General features: G+C 38.7%; 1 non-coding gene across 1 annotated transcript; it reads left to right on the top strand.

The window, feature by feature from the left end:
• The first annotated feature begins 5,968 nt into the window (after positions 1-5,968).
• Positions 5,969-6,040, top strand: Trnav-cac (transfer RNA valine (anticodon CAC)). The gene has a single exon. It is a non-coding gene; the product is annotated as a tRNA-Val (tRNA).
• The last annotated feature ends 275 nt before the right edge of the window (positions 6,041-6,315 follow it).

Raw genomic sequence — 6,315 nt, forward strand, 5'->3', positions numbered from 1 at the left:
GAAACCATCAGCCAGATGAGGTGGTACACAACTATAATCCTAGAGGCTTAGGAGACTGAGAAAGATCACAGGTTCAAGGCCAGTGTCAGGAACTTAAGGCTACTCTGTATCAAAGAAGAAAATATATACACGTGTGTGTGTGTGTGTCGGTACACACACACACACAAGTATATCTGAGTGGTAAAGTTCCCTGGGTTCAGTCCCCATCAACATACTTTATATACAACCAGATACATGAAAAATTGTGCTGTATTGTGTAATAAGGATGGTAATGCATTCCACTGTCATTTTTTTAAAATCAATAAAAAAATCATGAAGTTTTCAGGGAGCTCTTAATGGAAACTCAGAATTGGGTAGACCATAGTCCCCAGCTAAGGAAAGCCCCATAAATCTGTAAGCACTATTTTTCTCTCCAGACCTTTCTGGCATAGCCCCAGAGAGATTCTTTCCAGTCACTTCTGCGGAGTCAGTCTTTGGGGGCCGCTGTGCAACCTGGAAGGCCTCTGGAAAGCGGTGGAATTGGAGCACAGCAGATACAGTCCAGAGTAGTCCTGAGGTCTTAGGATGTCCCACACCACCAACAAGGCGTTCTTTGAGACTTTTAGCACCTGATTTTGTTTTGCTGTTATCCCCAAAGTGATGGAACACATGGAGCTTCACAGTTGTGCAGGTCATTGTTCCTGTGCAGAGGTGCATTTCCCTGCTGGGGGAGGCAAAGTGACGGAGGAGGTCAGAGTGAGGGCTGTGCTCTCACAGTCTGACCTGCTTTACTGAAAAGAGTTCAGTTGGAACCAAGCATGGGGGACACCTGTGATCTTAGGTTCTAAGCGAGGAGGATTGTGTGTCAAGGCCAGCCTGGGCAACTAAGCAAGACCCTTCCTCAAAAAATTCTGGGGATGTAACTCAATGGCAGAGTGCATGCATTCACAATCTCCAATCCTGGAAAAAAAAAGTTAAATTTGATGTTAAAAGCTACACATCTCACATCTCACCTGGTTTTTTGTTTATATGAAAGAAGTACCAAAAAAAACCTCCTGAGTTTATAAGGAATGTCTGCCTTCAGTAAATAATGAAATTTTAAAAAGAAGATCATGCCTTTTGTGCTTTATTGTACTCTCCAGTTCAACTCCATGCCCTATCTATTTGGGGTTTCCATGCACCTCTTGAGGGGGGCAGCAAATTTAAGGAGTTCCAGTATCTCTGACCTCCCCCTGGTTTCATTAACAACTGTGAGCCCAGGGCTGGGCCAGCTCCTGGGTGTACACAGTTGCACATGGACCCACATTAAGGAGGGGAGCCCTACTTTTGGGATTTAATGCTCTGAACTGTCACAAAATTTTAATAGTATTATCTCTGGCTATATATGCTATAAGTAACATTGGATGGGTAAACAGAGCATGGACTGAGAACTAGGCAATTCTTGGCAACCGTTAATTGAAAACAAACAAAAATGCCTACTGGTTCTAAAAGCAAATGCTATAAGAGCAATGTATTCAGCAGAGGGGGCTGTAGACTTGGCAGTGAACCCTTGCAGTTTGAGTAGACAGTAACCAGAAGTGCACTGTTCTCTCTCCCATGACTGGTTGTCAACTCTTGTTTGGACCGTTTGCCTTACATGAAAGCCTTTCCTTTAAGTATTCCAAACCACAGAGCAACTGGAGCAAGCCTTGGGTATCCCCAAATGAAAATCAACTGTGCGCTTTCTGTACTCTTTGAATTCCCAAGAAGAGGTAGGCATCTGTCCCTATCAAAGTAGTCATAAAGCTCAGTTATGGGAAACAGTACCTTGGGGGCATTTGCAGATGCTGATTGAGGAAACTTGGGAGTTAGTGAAATAGGAAAGTGCCATTTATATCCTCAAACCATGCTTCCTGAGAGTGAAAGCATGATTGAAGGATGTAACAGCAAATGGACTGGGTCATTCCAGTGGGTAGAATTTGAATGGTGTTATTAATACACTTAAATAACATGGAGAGATCTCTTGGATCCAACTAATAGCCACTTATTATCAAAATCATGAAGCTTAACAAAGGTAAAACTAGGATTGGAACCCAGATTTTCTGGTGTACTATGAATTATTTAATACAGGCAACAAATTTTTACTTATTTTCAACTAGGCTAACTCAAAATACACTGGAGAACCCAATAAGATCTGCCTTTGCCCATCATGGAGAATCCACTTTGAAGGGAACCTCATTAATCAAATAATGACACATAGGAGTTAAACTGTGACATTCAGGAGTATATTGCACAACGAGTTCACTAGAGAGAATGTATTAACCTTTTTTAGGAGGTGACAGGAGTCCCAGCGGGTGGTATGTGAGCCAGGATTTGGAGGGTGAGTACCATTTAATTAGGAGATGATTGGAAAAGTGAGGACAGGGTGGATCAGGAAGAAAGTACTATGAAATGAGGGAAGGAGGTGCATGTGAGGGACATAAAGCAGAATGGGGTGTTTCGTGTGCATGGAGCATGGAGTGAGATGAAGCTGGAGAGATGGGCAGTGGCTAGATTTCTCAGACCTCCGTGAGGAGTTGTAGTTATTTTTCTCTTAGGAGCAATGATAAAGTATTTATTTGAAACTGGAGAAATGAGAAAAACATGTTAGATTTACTTTTTTGTTTTGTTTTGTTTGTGGAATGCTTTTAACATGATCCTGGACACGTGAGTATGAGTTTTCTTTGAGAAGCCTGTGGAGACACCAATGGGTCAACCAAGCGTGAGTCACCTGCACACAGGTGGCAGGTGAAGCTGTGGGTGTGGTGAGATCCTTCAGGATGAGTGCAAAATGTAAGGAAAGTGTGGAGTCTAAGGCTGACCAGCATCGAATGGTGGAAGTCAGAGGAAGATGAATCTGATAAAGAGTGGCAAGGAAAAAACCTAGCAAAGTGACCTAGTGGAACCTGGGTCCAGGAAAACCAATGGACAGAACTGGTCATACTGGAAATTCTTCCAATGGGTCAAGGGAGAGGATGGCTGAAATATATCTATTTGTTTAGTGACAAGGAGATTGCTGATGACCTTGGAAGAGGTAGAGAGGAGTAAGGAGGGATAGTAAGGTGAGTGGGGAGAACTCTTCATAGGTTTGTAGGTGAAAAGAGGGAATGAATGAATTTAGGAGATGATTGGAAATTTCTAGTTAGAGCTGAATGAATTTTCTACGATGACAAGCATTTGCTTCTAACTCAGAGATTCTGGTTTTCTACTTCTGTATGCCCTGGTTCACAAAAACACATCCGGACAGACTTGAGTTTGTTTTAGGGACATCTCGGGGCTCAGCTTGCAACATTGTTCCTGGTTCTAAAAAGCTAGTGAAAGCCCACATAAGCAAATCATCTCATGAAATAAGCCCCGATAGCCTCATGTGACACAGGCTATTGTTGGAAAAATCTCAAAGATGAAAAGATAACATTCCACACCTGCTTAAGGGTTTTATTTTTATAAACAAAAGTAAAGCTTTGGAGAGCATCTTAATCTGAGCAAATTATGTCTTGGTTAATGTAGCTGCATTCAAAAGTAATAGATTTGCTCCTTTATATGGCAAACAAAGAGAATAGTTCTATTTTTCCTAATAGCGCATTTCATTAACTGAAGCTGTTTATTTCTTTAGCGTTAACTTACTCCTCCCAATACAGGGATAAATACAGGTTACCTGAAGTATATATTTATTTTTGATTTATCTAAACATTTCTTCTCTAAAGCCCCTTTTGTTTTCTATCATGTTGGTGAAATGTTGCAGTCACTTGCCGCTTTCTGGGAGTAGTAATTTAACATCCAATGAATGAGGCAGGCAGGTTGCTGGGAAATGCAGTCAGCAGTGGCTGATGCTGGGGTTCCAGATGGGCCCCCTCATCAGGCTGACAAAACACTTGAAAATATGCTGGATAGGAAATAAAAATGGCGAAGCTTTGAGGGAGAGTATTAATGGTTGTGGAATGCACTGATGAGGGACAGTTGTCATGGTAAGGGAGTTAATTTAATAAATACACATAAATGGATTTAAACCTCATGTATAATTTGTGCAATTATGGTGTGTCATGCACTGCTGTGGGTTTTACACGTGTGTCTCATTTAATCACGGCATAACTCTGTGAAGTGGGCAATTGCTCAAACTCCTGAAATTCAGTTTGCAAAACTGTACATGGAAATAACAATCCCTAGGTTTATAAGGTCAGTTAAATGTGGTGGGGGGGAAAAGTTTGAAAATTAGGTCCTGACTTCCACTTCTCCTTAAGATAGGGCAACCCTCCTTATTCTCCAACTTGAAATGACCAAAAATATCAGGCATCCTATGTTTTAAGAGATGGATTAGGTGACCAATAAGCCAATTAAAAAAAAAAAAGCTATCATTGGAGAAAGGTTATTTTTTTTTTTTTTCGGAAAATGATACCAGGACAATTAGATGTCTACATGTAAAAGAAGTCACTTCATCTGCTACATAGAAAAATTAACTAAAACATTGTCATAAACCTAAATAAAAACCCTAACAATATGAAATAGTCAGAAGGAAACATAGGGTAAAACCTTTGTGACCTTGACATAGGGAAAAAAATTTTAGGTTCAATATAAAAAAATTACCTGTTAAAAAATACTAAATTGACTAAAAATTAGAAACTTTGAAAATTAAAATTTAAACAATTTTAGTGAATTAAGAAAAAAACTTTTGATTTTTAAATGACACCGATAAGAAATGAAAACATAAGCGATAGACTGGAAAAGATATTTTGAAGTCACATATCTGATAGAGAACTTATATTCTGAATATATGAAAAAAATTCAAAACAGGTATAGCAAAACAATGTTATAAAAACTGGGTAAAATAATTCAATAGACACACTCTAAGAGAAGAATTACTACCAATCGTTCTCAAATTATTCCATGAAATACAAAAGGAGGGAACCCTTTCAAACTCATTCTATGAAGCTAGTATTATCCTGACACCAAAACCAGACAAAGACACATCAAGGAAACAAAATTTCAGACCAATATTCCTGATAAACATAGATGCAAAATTTTTGGATAAAATACTGGCAAATTGCATACAAAAACATTAAAAGATATGTATCATGATCAAGTAAGGTTCATCCCAGGGATTCAAGGTTGTTTCAACATACAGAAATCAATAAACATAATTCATCCCATTGATAGTCATGTGATTCTTGTCTTTGAGTCTATCTCAATAGATGGAGAGAAAACATTTGACAAAATACAGCACCTGTTCATGTTTGAAACACTAGAAAAACTAGGGATAGAGGGAACATGCCTCAACATTGTAAAAGCTACCTATGTTAAACCCAAGGCCAACATCATTCTAAATGGAGAAAAGTTGGAAGCATTCCCTCTAAAAACTGGAACAAGTCAAGGGTGCCGTCTTTCACCACTTTTATTCAACATCATCCTTGAAACTCTTGCCAGAGCAATTAAAAGAAAGTAAAGGGATCTGAATAGGAAAAGAACTCAAGATATCCCTATGTGCTGATGATATGATTATGTATTTGGAAGACAGACAGAACTCCATCATCAAAATTCTAGAGCCCCATGAACACATTCAGCAAAGGAATGAAAATTAACACCCATAAATCAAATGTGTTCCCATACATCATTGATGAATCTACGGAAAGAGAAATTGGGAAAACTAGCCCATTTATAATACCCTCAAAAAAATAAGTATTAGAGAATCTAACAAAAGAGGTTAAAACAATGAAAACTACAGAATACTAAAGAAATTGAAGAAGACCTTAGAAGATGGAAAGATCTCCCATGCTCTTGGATATGCATAATTAATGTTATCAAAATGGCCATACTTCCAAAAGCACTATATAGATTTAATGCAATCCCTATTAAAATCCCAATGATAGTCTTCAAAGAAATAGAAAAAGCAGTTATGAAATTCATTTTGAAAATTAAGAGACAGAATAGCCAAAGCAATCCTTAGCAAAAAAAAAAAAAAATTGAAGCAGAAGGGGCTGGGGATGTAGCTCAGTGGTAGAGTGCTTGCCTCACATGCACAAGGCCCTGGGTTCAATCCCCAGCACCACCAGCAAAAGTGAAGTAGGAGGCATCACAATAGCAGAGCTTAAATTATACACAGAGCTATAGTATCAAAAACTGCTGCACAGTATTGGCACCAAAACAAACATGAAGACCAGTGGTACAGAACAGAGACATAGACAAACCCACATAAATAGTCTTCTCATACTAGACAAAGGTGCCATAAATATACATTAGAGTACAGATTGCCTGTTCAATGAATGGGAGTGGAAAAACTGGAAATCTATGTGTAGCAAAATGAAATTAAACAAACCCCTATCTCTC

Source organism: Ictidomys tridecemlineatus, chromosome 1 (genome assembly GCF_052094955.1).
Source record: "Ictidomys tridecemlineatus isolate mIctTri1 chromosome 1, mIctTri1.hap1, whole genome shotgun sequence".
Classification (NCBI taxonomy): domain Eukaryota; kingdom Metazoa; phylum Chordata; class Mammalia; order Rodentia; family Sciuridae; genus Ictidomys; species Ictidomys tridecemlineatus.